Source organism: Peromyscus eremicus, chromosome 4 (genome assembly GCF_949786415.1).
Source record: "Peromyscus eremicus chromosome 4, PerEre_H2_v1, whole genome shotgun sequence".
In the NCBI taxonomy this organism is placed as follows: domain Eukaryota; kingdom Metazoa; phylum Chordata; class Mammalia; order Rodentia; family Cricetidae; genus Peromyscus; species Peromyscus eremicus.
The window spans coordinates 88,548,558-88,573,194 of NC_081419.1; the positions used below are offsets into that span (position 1 = coordinate 88,548,558).

General features: G+C 36.0%; 1 protein-coding gene and 1 pseudogene across 2 annotated transcripts in view; both read right to left on the reverse strand.

Moving 5' to 3' along the window:
* Dph6 (diphthamine biosynthesis 6) overlaps positions 1-24,637 on the reverse strand; it is a 120,052-nt gene that overhangs the window by 85,012 nt on the left and 10,403 nt on the right. The gene's annotated exons all lie outside the window — the stretch shown is intronic.
* Positions 1-24,637, reverse strand: part of LOC131909964 (large ribosomal subunit protein uL16-like) — a 66,481-nt pseudogene that overhangs the window by 41,257 nt on the left and 587 nt on the right.

A 24,637-nucleotide genomic window follows, 5' to 3' on the forward strand; every position in this document is an offset into this window, starting at 1 on the left:
GTACTGATTAGTTTATTTGTATGTTTTTATTCAGTTAGTTTACATATCAGGGACTCATTACAATCAACTCAACATAAAGCAGAAAGTATAAATCTATATTTGGTATTTTATCACTATGAAAAATCCCCAGAAATCAGTTATTAGTCTTTCTTTTTCTAAAAATGTACACAAATAATAGTCCAGAAGAAACCATATGTAAAAGACATGAAGGAAAAAAATCAAAATCAAAGCCAAAAATCTCACCATATGTATAAAAGTCCAAGAATTCCATCTGAAAACAAAGTTCTTTAATATAAATCTAAAATTGAAGTTCACAGAATGTTACCTAAAGCCTTAGTGCATTGTTATCCACGACAATTCTAAAAATACACAAAATAATAAGATTAATTCCATGATACTTCTATAAATAGAGGTATCTGGCACTATAAGGCAACTAATATCAAAGAAGCAAAAAAATAGTAACTATATGAAAGATACAAATAGAAGCAAATAGCTTTTTTCCATGGCTTTAGTATACACATACTAATATCTGATGCAAATTTAGTTCTGAACCATATGAGTTAACTTTGGTAAATACCTTCTTTTCATATGTAGGTGAAAGTCCTTCAAAATCATGTAAAATACCTAACTATGTGCTCTGCCTTAGGGGGTGCAGGGCAGAGAAACTTACTCTATTTCTCGAAGAATCATAAAGACTCTAAGCTTGTCAATAATAAATAAATAAATAATTTCAAGATATAACTCAAATTATAAACCAATTTAAAAAAAAAAACCTATCATAATTCCTAAACAGGAACAGGCAGAGCCACATAGAGCCTTCTAGAATGTCAGTGTGTAGTGACACTGGCCAACCAGGCAAGACAGACAGGTCGTGGAGTGAGACAAACAGTACATGTAAAGGATGCACTTCATTACAAAGAGCCATGTTTTCATCACTGGCCAGAGGTTATTAGTTTACAGCTGGAATGTTCTGCCTTAAAACTCTGTTAACTTTGGGATAGGCAATGTACTTCAATCATCCCGACACGTCCCTCAATCAGACACATCTCTAGCACTTAGAAAAATGCCCAGACATAGAGGTAAAAAAGTAAATGTAGCTGGAAGTGCTTGAATTTCTAGTACTGAGGAGGTTGAGGCAGGATGATCATGAGTTCAAGGCCAGCCTAGGCTATATACCAAGAGACTACAAAAATTAGACAAAAACAACAATGAAAAAGGATGTTAACATTCTAAGATGTTCATGCATGTGAGTACGATAAACAGTGGTTGTACAGCATTTGGCTCCTCAAAGAATTCCATTTTATTTTATTGAACCTTGAGGGAAAAACACACACAGAGAAGAGAATCACTTTAAAAAGGTCTTCCTTATATTTTTCCTTATGTGTATCTTTTCAAATTCTTGGTGATACATTCATTTTCTGCCCCCAAGGTTTTCTTGGTTAAGAATATTTTAGTAGACGGCCATCTGAAAGATCATTTTAAAAAACTGAACCCTGCAGAATATTCAATTCATTCCATCCTGTATCAAGCTAGTGCATAGCCATGTGATCATACTCACCAGTGCGCAAGTACTAGACCTACGGGGAATACTGAAATAATTACACAAATAAGCAGCCTTACCACGAAACAATACCCAAGGAAACAGAAGCAATGCCAACTAACCTAAAACAATGGAAACACATCCAACAGAGAACAATGACACCACAAAGTTAGGTCCTATGAGCTCTACTCGATGGTCTCAATGCAAATAAAAAGTGTTTTATCAAGTTACAAATAGTGTAGCAGCTAACCTTTATTGATGATTCCCACAAGATGGACTCAACAGATATTATCTCATCAAATACAATATCAGTCTTCACAAACATGAAAGTAAAGCCAATGAACTGTTAAACATATCAAGGTCAGACCATTGGGGGCACCTAGAACACAGGAATTCTAACCCTTGAGTCCCTTAGTATTTTTTAAACTAAAAAATCACAACACAAAGGCAAACTTAAAAACATTTTTTATTAACTAAAAGGCTGGTTTTCTCAGATATATGGAATTGCAAATCTCTCACTATTCACCATTCAAGGAAATAAACAGGTTCTCAACAACTTTTACATCAAGACAGTGCTTTGATCTCACTCAACTCATGTGAGTGTCCCCCACAAGCCAGGTTTTTTTGTTTGTTTCTTTTATTTTTTTTCAAGACAGGGTTTCTCTGTGTAGCCCTGGCTGTCCTGAACTCATTCTGTAGACCAGGCTGCCCTCAAACTCAGAGAGATCTCCTGTCTCTGCCTCTCTAGTGCTGGGATTAAAGGCGTGCGCCACCATCCACCAGGCTCACAAGCCAGGTTTTAAGTGGAGGGAGAATAGCACCCAAAACTCCCAGCACAAATTCTTATACCTTTACTTGTAACCAGTATTACGCCAGGCTCCACCCAAACCTTGCTTGTGCTTCATAAGACTTTTAAATAAAATATATAGCCGAAGATTATGACACGTTTCTCTCTTGCAACACTCATGTAAAAAACAATTACATAACTCAATACTAGCTTATAATTAAAAAAAAACCCACTGAATTAATAAAAAAAAATAGCATGCTACTTTCTCCTTAGGTTTAATCTGTTTCATTCAGCAGCAGTAAAGATCTCATTTCATTTCTACCACCTTGAAAAAATTTAAGATGGATTTTTTTGAGGCATGCTATAAAATTATCATTGACATTTTAATTAAAAAAAGAAATGTATGTAGAGTAAACAGGACGTTTCCTCCAACAGTCTGCAGTGGTTGCTCCATTGCTTCTTTGTACACTCCTGGTAAATTATGCAGGACATCACCAAGGAGAGCAGCTGTATTTCACTGTCCTCAGTAATGTAATCTACATTTATCACTATTTTAATTAAGCAGATTCTTAATTTGGTACTCTCATTGCAAGAAAAAAAATCTCTCCTCTGTCTCCCTCTCTCTCTCTGTGGCAGTCAGCATCTTGTTAGTCTTGTAAGTTACTCTTTAATTTTAAATGTGCATCTTAATGCAACTGGGTCATGATTTTAAAAAGAACTATTGTATTTTATTAACTTCATCATTTGCATTTCTCTATGTATAACATTGCTTTTTTATTATATTGATGAAATAGGTACTTTCAAGGTTCTCAATTCAACCCCATCTATTCACTAAATATAGCATTACTTACTATAATGCTAAACTTTAAAGTTACTCAAAATTACCATAAAACATAAATAAAAACTCTACGTGAAAAACAACACTGAACGTTGAGAAGATTCAATTCAGAAATTCTGTGAGACTACTTTTGTCTGTGGGTCATCTTCTATAATGTCTCAATCTTCAAGGAAATCCAACTGTGCATATCTAGCAGCTGCTAATCAGCATGATCTTGAAAGCAAGCTCTGAATATCTACTATTCATTTCCTATTATTACTTGTAGTTAAAATAATTCATTAAAAACAAATTTCTGATTATAATGCATGTGTGTTTGTTTTGAAGATAAATAATTATGAAATGTTACATATGCATTAGACTGTGCAATTTACACATGTAGAATTTCAAATCATATATGTATAAGGAAGACTGATGTTCAAAAATTCTGTATGCTGTATCCTTTAACTGAGCATCTTTTCTGTGCCTGATACAATATTAGCTGGAAGAAATTGAAAGACAAAAGCCTTATATGAAATAAAAGGAGTGTTAGTTACCAAAAATGATACACAAAAGAACAGCACCTGTGGATTTCAAACTCTGCTCTTTTAATGAATGGGGCATTAGGCACTCATCTCCACTTCAACCACTTTCATCTGTTTTACCTATCAGTAGTTTTTACAGCTAGTGGTAAACAAAGTTTTTTTTATGAAAGGTATCCTTAGTACTCTAATACTCTAAGGAGAAAATGCTTAGATGCTTCTATTTTATTATCTCCCAAAGTTTACTTACCATTGGCATTCACATATTGCAAAGTATCTGAATATCTATTAACATTCAGTTGATAAATATGCTTGTCTAAGATGTTTGGAAATAACAGTTGTAGAGAGTTGAAAGTCAATGCACATTGAATTTTGCTATTTAACATTATCAAGGAATTTTGTGCCAAGTTTCAGATTCACATAAGTCACCAGAAGTTTCAAGAAAGGAGTGTTAAAAAGAGTGTGCATTAAGTGTATTCTAGATTTTATATTAAAATTTATTCCTATTAAAAACAAAGCCATTTACTTTTGCAGTGAGAAATTTAAAAATTACCATTTGAAAAATTAAAAGTACCTGCCCAATCTATACACAGTATCTCTAATCCTTTGCAAGACCCTCAAAGGATAAGCTAGTCCCATTTTACAGATTAAAAAACAATTTCAGATATTTGGAATTCTTTTTAACATATTACTTAATGAAAATTACAGAATCTACGATGTAGGATAATTTTTTTTAAATTAAAGAATCTTTAAAGGTGTAATAAATTCAATCTATTGAAATATTTCTTGTCTAAAAATATTAAATATGATGTCTGCTTTTATTATCAATTAATAAATTCACATCTAGCTCTATTTTACAATGAAAGACTTAGCTATCCACTCAAACACAGACAATTAAATACCAAATACATAACCAAAGAAAGGAAAGGAAATCTACAATTTAAATCAATGCTAATGAATGAAAAATACTTTAGTCATTATGTAACCGCCTTGGTTTGAATTTAAATAATCTCATGTATAAAGCTTTGGTTATCCAATTCCAGAACAAGTAAAAGTTAAGTTCTAGGCAGCCCACTAAGATTCTAATTAAGAAGCAAGTACTAAAGAATTAAATTATTTTCAAATACTCTTATTGGAGTTCAACCTCAAAAAGGTATTTCATGAAGAGGCCATACAGCTTGTAAGATTTCTTCTATCTCAAATTACTCTGATAAATGTCTGATAAAACTGGGTTAGCAACAAGAGGCAGCCAATAATTCTACATGAAAACTCAGAATGGTCTTTTGTTCCCTTTGTTTAATGTAAAGCCACTAGTGAAAAACAAGAATGTCTCCTCAGGAAAAAGGGATCTCTTGTTTGCAAAAAGAAATTAAAGTTCAATATCCTGCTTCTTACCTGACACTGCAAATCATCCACGTTTATCCAGTGAGCCTTAAAAGCCTATAGAGGGCACTGTTGCACCAGCTTTGAAGCTTTACAATGGAGGCCTTAAGAAAAAAACACTAGAATTTCTCTAAAGGGTCAAATGCATGGAAATCTACTAAGCTTAACATAAAGGAGAAAAAAATGTATTTTTTTCTAAAATAGACCGGACTTCAATGAGGGGAAAAAACTTAACAAAAACAACTGTCAAACTGAGAACACAGCACGGCACATGTTTTGCATTTTCCTTTGTGGTGCTTTCACAAGAAAGGTAACTAATCATAGCACCTCCTTATCCACTGCAAACAGCACCCAACTGCAGAATCCTCCTCACAATCAATAGCAAAATGAATGTGGCACCTCGTGCAATCCCTCCATAATTCTATCAGGAGGAAGAATGCAGCCTGTTTGCATACTTTTGTCTAAAAGGCCAATTCCATTTGTCCCCTCCTTGGGTAAAATGACGGCTACAGATCAATCATTCTCACATGAAAGTAAACACTGGAAAAAAGTCAAAATTGAAAACTGAAATCCTTACCTTCTGAAACATTTTATTTCACATAAATACACAAAATCAGAACATAATTTTAAACAGCAAGTTTTCTTCTCATAAACATCTACTGGACAATAGTGCCATGATCTAAAGCAAATGTTACCCACTGTCTTTACAAATCTAGTAATTACCTATGGATAGTATTCAATAAAAATTCACATCATTTCTGTCACAATTCTTTAACACAAAATTCAATTACATGCAGTGCCAATTTTAATACCTATGCCTTCAATATATACAGTAAAACTAGTACATATGATATATAGCTTCCTATTATACCACTATTTTATTTTTTACACTTCCTTATTTATCCAATTTTAAATTTTTTTGATACCACCACTAGCAAAACTTCAAGGGAAATCAATTTATTTCGTTTGGATAATTAAAAGCCAATGTCCTGAATTACTGAACCTCTGTAGAAACATATCTATTCGCTATGACAATGGCAATATCATGCCCCAAGAAACTAGAGATAACACAATACTCCTTTAGCACACATAAACCACACGACCACATGCCATACTACATACAACACCATTTACATAGGTACCATCATAAAGCTTGGACCCTGATAGAAAGTCCAAATTTTCCTAGAAAATCCACTGTCCCACACATTCTGTCACTCTCCAACTTCCAGGGAGATTAACACCTTCTCTGAGATCAAAGCTCGGAACTGTAAAAGTGTTAAGAATTCTACAATAATAAGTCAACCTGCTTGTAAATCAAAAAGAGGGGAAGGGGATTTAGATGGCATGAAGATTTCATTTTAGTACAAAAGCCCCAGTTTAACAAGTTATTTTCAGCCAATAAAAGTCAAAAGTAAAGCATTGTTAAAGTTGCTGGTACTGACTTGGAGGCTTTCACTTATTAGCTTAACCAAAATGCTACTTGAAATACTCCCTTAAATTATTAATTTATGAGTTTTACTTAGTCTCCTCCTGAGGCAAGGCAGTTTGTAGGTGTGTTGAATGCATGTAAATAAACAGAAAGCTTTTATAGGGGTCTAAACATTACAAAGCAACCCCTTTTAATAAATGTTGGATGTGCAGTCCCATGAATCAAGGTTATATAAATGGACTGTATCACTTTAAATATCTCTGAGATCCTCTAGGAAGTCAATACACAAATTTAGAAAAATTAAACATTAGCCTATTGTTTTTCATTGATTTGATGAAATAAATGCTCTCAACAGAATCAAAGTGTTGCTGTGACTATGAGCCACATGTGTTTTCAAAGAAACCAAGGACAGACTATACCAAGCTTTGGACAGTGTACTTGGAATGATGTTCTTCATCTACCACAAGGATGACTGGAAAAACAAGTAGACAATACCCTTTTGAGAGTCAGAATTTTAACAAGGTATTTTAGTTTACTATTTTACAAACATAGCATATTAAAATCAATTTTCGTTAACTAATTTATGCAAAGCTTGATTGTAAGCAATAGCTGCTAAAAGGATGCAGCCTTGTTGATTCATATACAACCATTTTACTTAACTACACTGGATAATAGCAGTGCTCCTAAAGGAGTATAAAAAGCAAAGTGATTAGCAGTCATTACCGTTAATTAGTGCTCACATTACATTACTTAGGATGAATCTCCTTTAAGCTGAATACATGGAAAGTTTATTTTTGCAGGCCTTCCAAACTATGCCTAGGTAAGTATCAGGATAAACCGTCAACTACCAGTAAGCAGAATGAAAAACAGGGACAGATCAGCATGCAATTAGTATGTCTACATTTTTAAACAGGAAGAGGGTTGAGGGGAATGAGTAAAACTGGAAACTCATACTTCACATTCTGCAATCTCACTGATAAAAGGAGGAAATGTGTGTTTATCAAACTTGCTGTGAGTGCACAGTTCATTTGGATCCCTGTAAACAATCCCGGGCTGCCCACTTCCAAATGCATGTCAAAGTCTTGGGGATTCAGAGCAACATATTGAGCAAGCAAGGTCACTCTAGTGATGCCCTGGAAATGGGAAATTAGGAAAACGTGGCAATCAGAGGGTGAGGACTGACCAGAAAAAGCCCTGAGGCTGGCTTACCATCTTTCACCACCAGTCAGGCTGTCTGTGCTTGTTCAGTATTAACACAACAGGACTGTGAGTGAATGAAAATAACTCCACACACCTAACTAGGACACTGGCTCTCTTGTTTAGAAAATGACAGGCATTTGTCACAGAAAACAAAACAAAAAAATCTCTCAAACATAGCTTTCACAGACCAGCTCCAAAAGGAAACCAGGCTCCTCATGGACTTCCAGAGGGACCAGGGAATGGCTAACATCCTGTTGGTTATTAGGATTCCTCTCCCACATATCATTCTGTACTTTTAAAAATACCAGCCAAATGTTCAACAAAGAAGCCTCAAAGCAATACATGCCTGTTGGAAGACAAAATTACAGGTTCAAAAAATGCAAAACCAAACAGTGTTAGTACTGTCCCTATAAAAATCTTAAAATATACCCTTCAGGTATTATTCTCCATAAACACTGTACAAATGCATCCCACAAAATGTTATAACACCGAGTATTGATAATGTGTTTCTTCACTCTGAATAATACATATAGATGTATTTTTCAAAACTTCACTTTCGATGCCATACAGCATTCCACCATATAGATGCATCATAATTTAGATTGCCAGTCATTTGTAAATTGTCAAGTACATTTTATTTATTTAGGAAAAATTCCCCAAGTGGAACCACATTTTTGTGTCTAATGAGTTCTGCTAAATTATCCTCCAGAAAACTTGAGCCAATTTACAGGATTCCTGAAAACCCATAATAACACCCATTTCTCAAGACCAGGATCTTTTGTTTTGCTATAGTAGTTTTGAATATTCTTTTCCTCATGTGAATTTCTTTCTTTGTAAAATGCCTGTTCATATTCTTACTCTGTGTCATTATTTGGATACATGCTGCAAAACATTAAAACAAACAAAAAAAAATAAGGGACTCTCCATCAAATTCTCATTTCACCAATGAGACATGGTTTAAAGAGAATTATATGAGCATTCAGAGACCTTGCTAAAGTTGATATTGTGAGCACATCTTAATACACATATGTGGTGATATTTTATTTGTGCTGAAATGTGATATTTTATTTGTATGTTAATAAACAAAAGTTGCCTGGAGATGAGAGGTCAAACAGCCATAAACAGAAGTCAGGGGGTGGTAGCACATGCCCTTAATCCAATCACATAGCAGGCAGAGTCTCTGTGTGGTCAAGGACACAGCCAAGCATGGTAACAGGAGCCTTTAATCCCAGTACCAACCATAGAGACCTGGAGGTATGTATAGACAGGCAGTGGCGAGGAAGTCATGTGGCTTAGCTTAGAGCCAATGAGAAGGCAGAACAGGAAGGCAATAAAAACATGGGTTAGAGGGGAAGAAGCTCTCTCAGTGGAAGCTACTGCTGGTGGTAAGCTAAAGCTAGTCGCGGCTATTGCTCTGATCTCTTTGGCTATTACCTCTGTATTTGACTCTGTGTTTCTTATTTAATAAGACCACTTAGAAATTCGTCTACACATATATGTGCATATGCATGTGTGCGTATATATGTCTGTATTACAGAAATGTATTTCTTACCTCATGCAAAATGATAAAGGGTCTTGGAATTGCAAACATTATCTTACTTAAACTACCTCTCCTTTCTGTTAAGTGGAAAAACCTCCAGGTAGTATCACCAGCAATGCTTTCTTATTCTCTTTGGCTTTTTTCTTATTTCATGAAAGGATGTGAACATATTTTAATATGTTAATTGTTTTATTAGAGATATCAAGATCTCCATGATTTTAATCATGAATCAATGATTTATCTAAATACACCATTCTGGGAAGAAATACTAAGTGTAAGAAAAACAATGTGTTAATTCAATATAGAGGATGGCAATTGATCCAAGGTCTCAGGTATCTTAAGCAAACCTCTGCTTCTGAGCTATGCTCCCAGCTCCAAAGGTAATCCAGGTTACCCTGGACCTCTAGACTCTCCTGACTCAGCTTCTCCAGCATACCCTACTGGTTAGCGCCACCATAACTGGCACAGTTTTGTAAAATGTAAAAATAAAAACCATCAGGAAAAGAGGCCTGCTGCCAGATCGGACAAATGAGTTTGAATCCTGGAATCCATATGGTAGAAGTAAAACATTGACTCCTATCCATTGCCTCTGATCTGCACAAGTGTACTGTGGCACACACACACACACACACACACATAAATAAATATAAAATAAAATAAATGTAAAGATTTAAAAATACATTTTTTGGAACATAATAAAATAAATAATATAAATAAAATTACTGGAAAACCCAATACATAAAATTAAATTTTTATTAATAGATTCAACAAATATATAAAATTATCTATTGGAGCTACTGTAAAGGTTTATTTACTTTTCCTCAAATTCTGTATATATTTTATCTTGAATCAGCACTCCAGTCCCAGATTAGTCCTTACAAAATTTTTTTGAGAGGTCAGAATCAAAGTTACTCTGAGAGCCTAAGGAGATCAAACACACACAGATTATAGTGATAACTGAATGAAGTACCTTATGTACCTGTTACCAAGTCATACAACTGCCCTCTTCCTCACTCTCAATCTATAGGGCATATTGGCTTACATTGTACACATATTGATATAAATATATTCTAATAACATATCTAATAACATGATAATAAATATATTCTAACCACAGCAAGTTCAGACATATGCTGTGGTATTCTGAATGTAACTGGCCCCCATAAACTCATGGAGAGTGGCACTATTAGGAGGTGTGGCTTTGTTGGAGTAGGTGTGGCCTTATTGGAGGAAGTGTGTCACTGGGGGTGGGGACTTTGAGGTCTCATATATGCTCAAGTAATGCCCAGTGCTTCAGATCACTTCCAGTTGCCTGCAGGTCAAGATGTAGGAATCTCAGCTCCTTCCACAGCACCTTGTATGCCTGCATGCTGTCATGTCCCACAGTAATGATAATGAACTAAATCTCTGAAATGTAAGCCACCCATTAAATGTTTTTCTTTGAAAGAGTTGCCACAGTCACGGTGTCTCTTCACAGCAACAGAAATCTTAACTAAGACGGAAGTGGAACTAGGGACTGGGGTATTGCTGAGATAGGCCTGACCATTGTTCTTGTTTGGTTTTGCTCTTTTGGGGGGCTCCCACCCAGCTCCCAAATAAATCACACACAGAGGCTTAATCTTAATTATAAATTCCCCAGTCTTAGCTTGGCTTGTTGCTCGCCAGCTTTTCTTAACTTTAAATTAACCCATCTGTCTTTTGCCTCTGGGCTTTTACCTTTCTCTATTTTTGCATACCTTTCTTTTTTACTCTGTTGATCCTTGCGTAGCTGGGTGGCTGGCCCCTGATGTCCTCCTCCTCTCACTCCTAGATCTCTCCTCTCCCAGATTTCTCCTTCTATTAATACTTTCTGCCTGCCAGCTCCACCTATCCTTTCTCCCACCTCGCTATCATGTTGAGTTCTTTATCAGACCATCAGGTGTTTTAGACAGGTATAGTTGTAACACAGCTTCACAGAGTTAATCAAATGCAGAATAAACAAAAGTAACACACGTTAAAGTAATATCCCCCAACAGACCATGTTGGAGGAATTTGGACTTTGGTACTTTGGGTTAAGAAAGGAGTGGGATGCTTTAAGCACTGCTTAATGGGCCATGCTAGTAGGATCATGGAAGACATCGGTACTAAGAATGATTTGAACTGTGGGGGGCTGGCTCAAGAGGCTTCAGTTGGGAAGAATATTAGTTTGTTACTTAGAGGTCTTTCTTGTGATATTTTGATGAAAAAAGTGGCTGCTTTTTGTCCTTGTCCAAAGAGTCTGCCTTAGACTAAAGTAAAGAGATTTGGATTAATGCCATTGGCAGAGAAAATCTCAAAATAGCCTAGTATAGACTCTGTCCTGTTGTTACCAGTGTTCATGCTTATAAAGATTTATAATGAAAAGGAGCAAGCTGAGAAGAAAAGGAGCACCAGGAAGTGGAGTGGAGATAAATCCTGTGTTCAAGGAGATAAACAGATTAAAAAATGGAATAAAGGGAGTGGTGACCTAAGGGCAAGAGCCCACCTAGCTCAATTTCCATCTTAAAGGAATTTAGGAAAAGTTTAGAGCCCAGTCCTGTAGTCCCAGCACTCAGAAGGTAGAGGCTAGCAGATCTGAGTCTGGGGCCAACCTGGTCTACAGAGCAAAGTCAAGGACAGCCGAGCTTAGGCAGTGAAGGTGACTATCAAAAACAGAAAGCTGGTGAAGATGTAAAGGAAAAAGAGGAGCATGTTCCAGCCCCAGCAAGCAGCAGAACTTGGCAGCTTTGGCCACATGGTTTTGGCTTTAGAGTTAAGAATAGAAGAAACAGGTTATGGAATTTGCCTCCATGACTAAGGAAAGCCGTTAATACCAGGCATGTATCAGGGGTGTCCCTGAATGCAGGCCTAGAGAGGCCATTTCGTAAACCTGGAAGTTGAAACCCGGATTGCTTGGAGACTCCAAAATGTCAGAGCTGTAGGATACCTGCCAAGGAAAGCTGCCAACAGGGAGTGGAGGCAGCCTAAGAGAAAGAAGTATGTTGCAGTCAACAAAGATAAAAGGAGTTTGAGAACTGAAAAGCACTTTGACATCCGACATGGAAATTCAGTTTGGAGTTTGCCCAGCTGGTTTTTGGTCTTGCTTTGGTCCAGTATTTCCTCATTATGATCACTTCCCTACGTTTTGGAATAGCAATTTATATCTTGTGCCATTATATGTTGGAAGTATGTGATCTGTATTTTGATTTTGATTTTATAGGGGATTACAGTTAAGAGATTGCATAAGTCTCAGAAGAGACTTTGAACTTTGGATTTTAAAACATTGTTGAGACTATTATAGACTATAGGGACTTTTGAAGTTGGTCTAAATGCATTTTGCATTATATTACTACAAGCCTAGGGGGTACTCTGAATATAACTGGTCCCTATAAGCTCATAGAGAGTGGCAATGTTAGGAGGGATAGCTTTGTTGGAGTAGGCATGGCCTTGTTGGAAGAAGTATGTCACTGTGGGAGTGGGCTTGGAGGTGTCCTATATGCTCAAGCCATTCCCATATTTTAGTTCACTTTCTGTTGCCTGAGTGCCTAGCTCCTTCTACAGCACCATGTCCGCCTGCACACTGCCATATCCCATCATGATGATAATTGGACTAAATCTCTGAAATTGTAAGCTACCCCATTAAATGTTTTTCTTTGTAAGAGTTGCTATAGTCATAGTGTCTCTTCACAGCAATAGAAATCCTAACTAAGACATGTTTTTATCACTTTTTAGCTATATAACTATGAACAAATTACTTAACCTGTATCTCTGTTTAAATATCTGCAAACTAAAGATAATATGCCCCACTGAGATAATGTATGGATAAATCAGAATATACATTAGAAAGTTTATAGGGATAAAAGTATGGATTTTTCAATACATGATACAAAGGGAAAAAGATCTGCATGATTTACGGAGCTAATATAATAAAAGTACCAACAATTATAATAAGGCAAAATGTTTACAAACAGAAACTCCTAAGAGAAATCCCACTCTTAACTTGTGATAGAATTGACTATGTGATTGATGAAAATCATTAAGAACATTCTTAGGGCAAACATACAACAAAAACTGTTAAGTACTTCTCACAATTAGGACATTACAATGAATGAGGAGGAGTGCCCAAAGCTGAAAAATGGGCAATTCTAGCTAAAAGTTATAAATGAACAGAAAGAATATGCTATTCATGTAAATAATAATGAAAAATGGTATAACACAATAACCATTCACAAAAGCAACATAAACGATATACAGAAGCTTAGAAAGGAAAAACAACAATTGGCGAGGTCAGGAGTGATGTCTTTTATATTGCTGTCCCTCAGCCTCAAGTCATAGGTCTACTTCCTAACAACCAGGTCCCCAAGCCAGGAACTCCTTCCATAGGCCTCAGCACCATCACTGTATTTGGAGTTTTCCTGTGTCCACCCCTCCTGCAGCCGCTCAGACCCAAGTAAACACACAGAGACTTATATTACTTATAAACTGTATGGCCGTGGCAGGCTTCTTGTTATCTAGTTCTTATATCTTAAATTAACCCATTTTTATTAATCTATAAGTTGGCATGTGGCTTGTGGCTTACTGGTACTTTTACATCTTGCTTCCTCTGTGTCTGGCTGGTGACTCCTGACTGAGCCTTCCTCTTCCCAGAATTATCTTCTCCGTTTATGCCGTCTATTCTATACTTCCTGCCTGGCTACTGGCCAATCAGTGTTTTATTTATCAAACAAATCAGAGCAACACATTCATAACATACAGAATGATATCCACAACACATCACTTCTTTTGTTTGTTTGTGATTTTGAGGCTCATGTTCACCTCAGACTTACATGACCTTCCTTATCACAGTCTCCCAAGACTAGAGGTCTTAGCCAAAATTATGTTTGGTAGTCCTTATTATTCCATACCTAAAATCTTAAAATGCAACTGTTTAATCTTTTCTTTGTGAGATCATATTGGTTTCTAGACATATCCACAGCATCTTTATCTGTTCCATTCATACAATGACTCTATCACCATATACAGGGCAGAACATGTGACACAAAATCAGAGCCCCACTGGTTTTCAATTAAAGTGTCATGATAGTCCTAGGTTCCAAGATTTCCTGAAATTAATGGTTAAAAACTTAGCTTTATACTTTTAAAAAGAACTGACTACCATTAGACCTAAGATAAAAACATAGAACTCACTCCCTACAAATTATACATACAAAAGTCCACATAATATTGACTCTTAACTTACAGACTTAGAAACCCTATCTTAATGAATCACACTGTCCTATACAGAAGCCCACTAACTCAATTCTTATTAGATGTCTGTGATCAAGCTCAGGTTTTATGGTCTTTCAAAGTCAGAAGCACTTGGATGAGGCCTAAGAAAATAAAAAAAAAAAACTGCTCTAAAAGAACATGGCAAAATAAAGTTCAATGTAAAAAAGCATTAAATTATGACCTTTGCCATCTTTGGGTTCAACCTGCCATATCTCCTGTGAAAATAGTCCAATCATAAGTTCACTCACATAGGACACTTGATAAGAAATACTAATTTCAAAGTTCTTAGAAAGATTAACTACAGACTGGAAGAAACTAAAGAAGACTCACGAGGGACAAAACCCTTAGGCGAAGAATGGATAAGGATAAATTCACTCCAAACTATAGTATAAATACATCCTTAGTAAATGTTCTCGCCCATAACTATCATTCTTTTCTCCTGTGCATAAGTTATTACTAAATGTAACAGTACTTAAGTTTTTCTTGGTATTTACTAACAACAGCTATTTAATATTACTATTCCAATGGAACTCTGTATGTAACGAAATCAAAGGACTTTATAGAACTTGAATGGATTATTTTGGGAACTAAGGAATAAAAGAGAAGAAAGACCTAAGAACGACACAAAGGTGAAAGGATAAGGGAATGTGAAACCTGATTAATCTAGCATCTTTGCTTTAGAAACCTCAGGAGGCAGCATGGGGCTGGAGAGATGGCTCAGTGGTTAAGAACCCTGACTACTCTTCCAGAGGACTATGGTTCAATTCCTAGCACCCACATGGCAGTGTAAAACCATCCGTGATGATAATTCTAGAGGATCCAACTCTGTCATATGGCCTCCACAGGTACTTCACAAACACACTATACGAGGATATATATGGAGGGAAAACATCTATATACATAAAATATCAACAACAACAACAACAAAAAACCTAAAGAGGCATTTACACATGTTCTCAAAGCAGAGAAACAGAAGGAAAGAAGGATCCACATTTTGCAGACAAAATGATGGAATTCAAGATGAACAGAGTTCAATATAATATCTATTCTAGTCCAGAACTTCTGTTGAGTCTCATAAGAAAAAAATATACTACAACTTCAAATTTTGAAGTTACTTACAATCATAAACAAACAATAGGAGGAACAGAAATTCCATTTTGGGAGTATAGCTAGAGATAAAAGATAATTACAAGTTGTTTTGCAGGGATCCTAACCATCACAGTAGCAAAGATGATTTTTACTGAAGAGTGAAATGTGATTAGACACACTAAAGAAAAACCAAGCTTCACAAGAGTTTGTAGAATAAATTATGGACAGTAAACTATGGGAGAGACTTCACAAACACTGCACAAAGGCAGCAATTCCCTTATAAGCTGAAAGCCAGGTTCGATCTGCTACGATGCCCAGGGGCTACAAAACCCGTGACTCCTTATTTTGCTTGATTTAACTGTGAATAACTTTTATATCTAAGCACAACAGTGATTTGAACCGTGTATCTACATGGTATGTTATTATGATAAAATACGTTACTATCAAGCACTGCATCTTTTTGGGAATTTATACAATTTATTTTTAAGAAACAAAGACAAAACATTTTTGGTGATGTATATTTCATAAAGTTTTAATAAGAGATTGTTAAATATTCAATTAAAAGAACTATCAAGATAAAAATTTATTAACATTAACTTCAGTAAATGAATCCAGAATGGTATGAAGCAGATTGTAAACCGTGCTGCCCAAGATTAAGGAGAAAACAGAATGTCATAAAATTTAAGGGCACAATATTTATAATATATGGCTATATAATTGACTTTGATTATGAATATTATCCAGTAAAAGCTGTGTAAGTTAGCTATGGGACTGCGCATTTAACATGCACCTTATATAGACTTCTTGTCACTACTGAAACACCATCAAAGAGCTTTATTAACCCCTTCAATGTACATCCTTCATTTCTGTGATTGCTCTTTGCCTGGTTATTACCCACATAACTTTCCAGCTAACCAAAATCTTCATTTGCAGTTTGAACTTACCTATGGAATAGCATTTCTCTAATCTGTTACTTGCATTACCATTGCTCAACCAGGTGACTCTGAAGTTAACTTGCAACTCTATAACTGTCTGTCATTCCTTGGGCAACCCCTTCAGAGTAGTGGCTTTGAATCTTGACTATAAGAACTTGTTAACAGTAAGAAATACATATATATGTAAAAATACAGATACAAACACCGTAGCTGCATACACATAAATACACATATTATTATATGCATGTGCATATTAAATATAGTACTGAAATAGGTAGCCAGTCAACTAAGAAAGAGAAAGAGATAAAAAATGAAAAGACACACAAATGAAAAGGGAAATTATTATCTGAAAATGGCATAATATTGTATAAGAAAAAACCTAAAGTTTCTACCAGAAAATTTGTCCGAACTAATAAATTCATCATGTTACAAGATACAAACATCAATATATAAAACAGTACCATTCTTATACAATAAGATTGCCAAGAAAGACATAATGAATGAAATTTATTCAAAAAAGTTTTAACAAATACTTGAGCAGTAAATTTAATCAAGGAAGCAAAAGACCTTTACAATGAACATTATAAAATGCTGAAAGAATAAATTTTAAGCACATACACACAATCAATGAAAGGAACTCTCATGAACATGAATTATAAAATATATTTTAAAAAATGTTCATACTAGGTAAAGCAAATTAATAGAGTAAATGACATTCTCATGGAATTTCCAATGGTATTCAGAAAACTGAAAAAATTTCCCCAACTTCATATGAAAGCACTTATTATCTTGGACAACTAAAGCAATCTAACAAGACGGTCAAAGGTGAACACATCCTAATACTTGATTTCAAGACATAATGCATAACCACAGTAACTCAACACTTCGGTAGTATCATTAAAACAACAAGTCTGTAGAAAAGAACAAAGAGCTAAGAAATAAGTCCATTCATCTATATAGTATTGATTCTTAGCTAAGGTACCACAAACACATACTGGAGAAATAATGAACAGCTTCTTCAATTAAAGGTTGGGGGGGGGACGATGACGACACGGGGACGGGGACAGAAAAGCCACATAGAGATGAACTTGAACTTCATCTCTCACCATGGACAATAAACAACTCAAAATGGATCAAGCATCCAAGTCTAAGTAAAGCAACCTGGAAACCACTATACAAGAACACAGTGAGATACTAAAGACATTATTAAAGGCTATTCTGTTTAGTTTTTTAATACCAAAAGCAATAGACTAATAGAATTACAGTATACTGTAAGGCCTCCCCACAGCAAAATAAGCAACAATGATGTAAAACAAGAGCCAGAACAAGTGAAACTCTGTTAATAGATCACTTGACAAGAGATTACTAGCTTGTGTACATAAGAAACTCATAAAAGGATCATCTAAATAATGCAACTGAAAAAACTATTCAAGATACTTCTCCAAAGAAATAAAAAATGGTTAACAACTCTATAAAAAAACTGTTCAATATATTAACTATGAGAGAAATGTAAATTAAAACTACATATCATACCCAAGTCAAAACAGCTATTACTAAAAATTGAGGTGAGGCTATAGAAAAAATAAAACTCTCATACATCATTGGTAAAAATGGAAATAAGTATAGTCATTGTGAAAACAATATAGAAGTTACTCAAAAATTTAAATTAGCTAGCCCTAGTAGTGCCCGTCTATATAATCTTAGACACTTATGAGACTGATGCAGGAGAGTTGCAAATTCAAAGTCTGCCAAGATCACAAACTGAATTAAAGGCTAGCCTGGGCAACTTGATATAGCCATATCTCAAAATAAATGTGAAAGAGAGCTGGGGATATACCACCACACATACATACAGCTCTGGGTTCAATTCCAAAGCACAAATACAAAAAAAAAATAAAATGTATGTAGAACTATTCTATGATCTAGTTATCCCACATATGTATCCAATGGAAACTCCAGGGGAAAAAATCAATGACAATTTCCTTTGATTACTCCATATCTTCACATGTCAACATAGAACAAAGCCTCTATTAAATCATCTCTTGTAAAAAAAAAAAAGTACTCAATATATCACTGCTTTCTTATAACCACTTTATTATCTTTTTTCTGATAATGTTCTTAAATTTTAAAACAAAAGCCATCATCAAACAATTATTTTAAGGGCTGGAGTGACTACTGCTTTGCAGAAGACCTTAGTTCAGCACACAGATACAAAGTTGGGCAGCTTACAACCCACTTCTAACTCCAGCTTCAGGTAGATCCAACTCCTCTGGCCTTCATGGAAACTTTCACCCGTATGAACATAACCCCCACACATAAACATACATCAAAAAACAGTTTTTTTTTAAGAAAGATCTTTATAGTATCTATGATTATGCTGTGTGACAACAATAAAGTCCTGTACTTGAAAAGGAATGCAAGGACAGCAATAAAAGAATAAAGAAACTTTTACCCATCTCAGTAATGTGTTCTTATTTCATTGCGAACACGACAATGACAGGATAAACTACATGTGGAAAACAGACTAGAAGACAGAAACAGAAATCTAGCATCCTAGATGACACAATTCCACAAGCAGAGAGCCACAGACTGTTTCTTTGAAAATAAATGGTTATACATTCAGAAAAAAAGTCAATGGAACAGAGATTCCGGAGGCTGGAAAGTATAAAGAAAGAAATACAAGGAATAAAGTCAATGGTAAATTCCAAGAGGGTCACTGGATGAAGAAAAGACAGAAAATATACTTAGGTAGGGATCACAACAATATTATATAGACACTATAAGCAATACCAAGTGGAGACAGTCCACGGCTGAGGAGACATAATGAACTTGTCAAAATGAAGGAGTCTTGTTTTATAACTTTAGGAAAAACCTACAGACAAAAAGTCTAAGCCAGGCAGTGGTGCTGCACACTTTTAATCCCAGCACCCAGGAGGCAGAGGCAAGTGGCTCTCTGAGTTTGAGGCCAGCCTGATCTACAGAGTGGATTCCAGGACAGCCAGGACTATACAGAGAAACCCTATGGGGGGTTGGGGGGAGGAGGCAGGGTGAAAAGAAAGAAAAAAGAAAAGTCTTATCCTGTGATAAGGTGAGGAAGCTCTATCAACTGAAAAATATCATCCAACATCTATTTCCTAAAGAGATTCATCATCATGTATTTCCTTACATATGTCCAAATTTACCATCTTAAAAGGCCAAATACTGTACAGCCAGCCTTAATAGCACTGCACCTGGGGGCGAAATGACGCTGGCCAGCTACAAAGCCAACACTTCCTGTTTAGAGACCAGAGTCAATACGGGATACACATTCATTGTGCCAAGGGACCAGGCTTAATGTCCAATATCTCGGGGACTGACAGGGCTTGAGACCAGCTGCGCAGTGCTGCTGAGCCAGGAGCACTCTGTATAGGGCTATGGGCCTGTTTAACCAGTGCCTGGGTCCTCCCTACAAATCTTGCAGCCATGTTATACTTTTCTTCCACTTCAACACTCTGGATTCACCTTAAAGCCACTTAAGATTCTAGACTCTTTCCTCCCAGGATCTAAAGTGAAAAGACTCACAAAGTCGTTTTTAACTATGAGCAGGTTTCCTAACATAAAGATATTGTGAAAAAGGGTCTGCTCAGCATTTGTATAAAATATTGGAAATCACTCTTAGTACAGATAATAATTGCACTGCAAATACTAGGACGCCTTATTTTACAAACTTTCACCATGATGCCCAAGTCCCTTAAGTTTATGGACAACAAAAAATTATCACTGGATTTACATCACATAATGAATCAATACCATGGTGTTCCTGCATTAGATAAATCATGAAATAAAAATTAATTTGATAAATTTTTTTTACTTATATACCCTTTTCAACAATTATTAATTGTAATAAATTATTATAAATGTATAAATGTAATAAATATTAATAAAACCTTTCCTAGGCACTTAGGATACAAAAATGGAAGAGTGAGCATTGCACATGGTACTGAAGGTCTCACAGTCCAACAGCCAGTCTGGCCATATAAATGATCGCAGTCACATGTTCAGGGACACAATTAAAGAACAGACAAGTTGCCATGAGAGACACAAGAATAAGGAAAATCACAGATTTCACAAAAGATGAAGATGAAGTTCTTCAGGAGAATAAAGAAATAATAATAATAAAAGGCCAGAGACTGTGGAATTTTTTTAAAAAAAATTGAAATTAAAGTGGCTACTGGTTCTAATTTGAACATAGAGGCTTATATAGGAATTACAGGATCAGACTAAAAGAACTGCAGAGACTTTTGGTCATGCTTCTTAACAGCAGGCACCTTACACTTTGCTACAGCTAAATGGAGCATGGGTGAATGACTCATTAGCAGTCTGCTACATACGATGGACACACAGCCATGGCAAGAATGAAGTCAAAGGGTCAGATTTATACTTCATCCAAGTATTAGCAACAGGTTGCAGAGATCGAATTAGTGGTAGTAGCTGAGGTAAAGGGGAAGCTAAGAAAAAGTCAAGTTTGGTAGTGGGACTCAGGTTTTGACGTGAGTAATGGGGTAAAATTCCTAAGAAGGTAATATAAAAATTGAAATGTTCTCACAGAAACTTGCTAAGTTCACTATGCTTACAGGATAATAAAGTCAAAGAATCATGAATTAATTATGAAGATCTCAGACTGCAAACTCAAGGCTGTGGGGCCAATGGCTAATATTTTAAATATATAAAGAACAGAAGCTGAAGGAAGAAGGGAAGAAAGAAGGCAGTGGGGAAGAGGCCAGAAAAGCAGGGAAATCACCAGAGTCACCTATCACGGGTCCCAAAGATGTCCGTTTCTGGAACCTATTCAATTCTGGAAACTTGCTGCTCTTTGTGCCCCTACCATAGTCCACCCTTCTGACAGCAAGGGCTTGATTTAAGCTGAAGATTCATCATTTGTTTATGCTTGGAATACATTAACAGATTTCAATAATCATTTCTCTGCTTCTTACTCCAGAAATGGCTGGTCTAGGTCTGCTCAATCAAATGAAATGAACTTGTAGAAACAGTAACTGGCTTGAGAATGCTATGTCAGGCCAAAGAACAATGAAACAAAATGGGATTTTTTTTTTCTATAAGCTATGTAAGATGACTAGAACTTTTCCTAGAAGAACTGAACCAGAAAGGATATAAAGGGAGCTAACCTCTAACTGCAAGAGTCCTGACCAAATTGTCAAAAGAGGCTAGAGAGAGAGAAAACAGAAAACAAAACAGGACAAAACAATACACTGCATTTGATTATCTAAGTGGGTCCTATATTTTCACTTGTTGCTAAACTTACCTTTACAGTATTTTCAACAAATTATAATTTATTTAAAATTGATTAAATGGGGGAAAACTAAGCCCCAACTAGATATCTCTCTTTACCAAATAAAGCTTCCAGTGCTGGGAATGGGTCACATCTAATTGAGCTGTTGGCCAAGGGGGCCAATGGGAACCTGCAAACAATTGTTACTCTCCAAAAACTAACAGTAAGGCCCTACTGCTAAAGACAAAACCTACACAAGTCATTTGAACATGAAGAAGCCAAGTTGGTGCTTACCTAGAACCTTCACCCTTATGGACTAGTGTTCATGGGACTGGAAGGCACTTCTGCAAGCAACCAAAGAAGAAAGGAAAACAACAACCCCCCAAACAGCCTGTCTGCACTATGCACTAGAGCAACAGTGGCACAAAAGTTTATAGGAGCAACCAACCAATATGTGATTGAATTTAAAGCCCACTCCAAGATGGAACCCCATTCTGATACTGCTCAGGAGGGCAAGAACCTGAGACCATACAGGTCAGGAACCTGGGGAATAACAAACACTGCTCTTCTGCTAAAGGAACATAGCCATAAAATGACTACTAATGACATTCTAATATACTCATAGATCAGTGTCTTCCTCAGTCATCATCAGAGAAGCTTCTTCCTCTGGGCTGGAGAGGGCTCAGCAGTTGAGAACATTGGTTACTATTCCAAAGTACTGGTGCTGAATTCCCAACACCTACATGGCAGCTCACTGCTCTGTAACTTTGGTTCCAGTGGATCCCACACCCTCATATGGGCATACATGCAAGTAAAACACCAATGCACATAGAATAAAATAAATAAATCACTAAAATAATTTAAAAGTAAAAGCTTCCTCCTGTGATAGATAAGAACTAATTAGGGCCCCACAGCTAGATGATATGCAGAGAGTAAGAGACACGAACATTCAGTTGTCCTAAATGGAATGTCTCTAGCCAACTCCTCCCCTCAGGGCTCAGGGAATCCTGATGAAGAGAAGGGGGAAGGATCCGGATCATAAGAGTCAGAGGGAATGGAGGACACCCAGAAAACAAACAAGGCTTTCTAAACACAGCAGGACTGATGCACATATGAACTCAGAGAACTGTGGCAGCACACACAGGGCCAGTGCCACATGGAATCCCAGCACTGAGAGAAGTTTTGGACAAAAGCATTCATCCTTAACCTAGAAACTATTTCCAACCGATAACCACCATAAGTGAAAAAAATAGTTCTCTCCCACAGAGTCTCACCAGGAATACAAACCACTCTTAAGGGCAGGCCCCAGGCCCAGCAGTAGATGGCAAACACCAAAGGAACTCAATGGCATCTTTGGAGGTTCTTTGTCTCATAAGGTTTTGTCAGGACATTGTTTTTCTTTACAGGTACTTTGTGTATATATTATGGCTTCCAGTTTTGTGGTTTTGTGTGATTCCTGTGTGTGCTATCAAGTGTTTCTTTGTCTACATGTGTTTCTCATGCTTTTTCTTTTTCCTTTGGCTCTTTTTCTTCTGTTTGTTTTGTCTTATTCTGATTTGTTTGTTTTCATTTTATTTTATTTTATTACTATTCTTTGGATGCCTGTTTGTCTTCTAAGGAGAGACAGAAAAGTTATGGATTAGGATAGGAGGGGGGGTTGGAAGGGTATCAGACAAACTGGGGAGAAGAAAACATAGTCAGAATATATTGTAAGAAAAATAATCTTTTTTCAATGAAAGGAAAAAAAGTGATTGGCTAGGACTTTCTCTCCCCAGTAATAAATATATTCTCAGAGAATGTAACACAGCAACTGACATTCTCTAAAAACAAAGGTGAAAATATTATGGTTTTGTATTGTATTTTACAAAACAAAACAAAAACATTAATCTATTAGCCTTCTTTCAATAATAGATATTCCATTTTTAAGAATAAAAAAGCAATTACTCATACCATACTTAACTTATACATGTACACTAAGGAATTTGCCTATGAGAAGTGTTAATGGTCAGAAGAGGAAGACTGAAACTTAATGTTCAAGTTACAGAAGCATGTTAACTATGTTCCATTAGAATGAAGTTAATATGAGGTTCTGGATACTGAAATTCTATTAAAATGACACAAAGGTACAATCTTTCAAAAACAAGAAAAAGAGGGAGCTATCAGAGCCAGAATATCTCAACTACTTGCTTGAGACAAAAAGAAGATAAAAGAATGATAACTGATCAGCAGAGAAAGCATAATCTACTGTTGCCTGGAAGAGAACGAGGCAAGAAGGAGCCAGGTGAGGCCACACTATCACTAACTCAAGCTTCACGGTTTGAGCCTTAAGCCTGGGAAAACTGAAACCAACATATTCACAATCAACTTTTCTCTTATTCTTATACAATATGAGAGACCCAAAGTAAACAGTAGTAGTTGAGGGGGCAACAGATAATATTTAAAATCTTTTACTCATGTTTTAGGAATGATGGAGGTGATGTCACTACTATAGAAAAAGAAAATCATCCATATGGAAAAAGAAATATCAATGAATAAAGAAAGTTCTTAGCTATTGGAGACATACTGCTTTAAAAAATTCAACCCAAAAATAAAAGAGATTACAGAAGCATTCTCAAAGAATGTATAACAAAAAGACATGGAGCTAGAGACATGGCTCAGCAGGTAAGATGCTTCCTGGTAAGCATGAGACCTAAGCTATACCTGAGTTCAGATGTTCAGCATCTAGGTAAAAAAACAAAAACAAAAACAAAACAAGACAAAAAGAGATACAGTAGCTTGTTTGTATTCCTAGTGCTGGGGATTCAGAAAAAAAGAAGATTATTGGGGCTTGATGGCCAGGTATTCT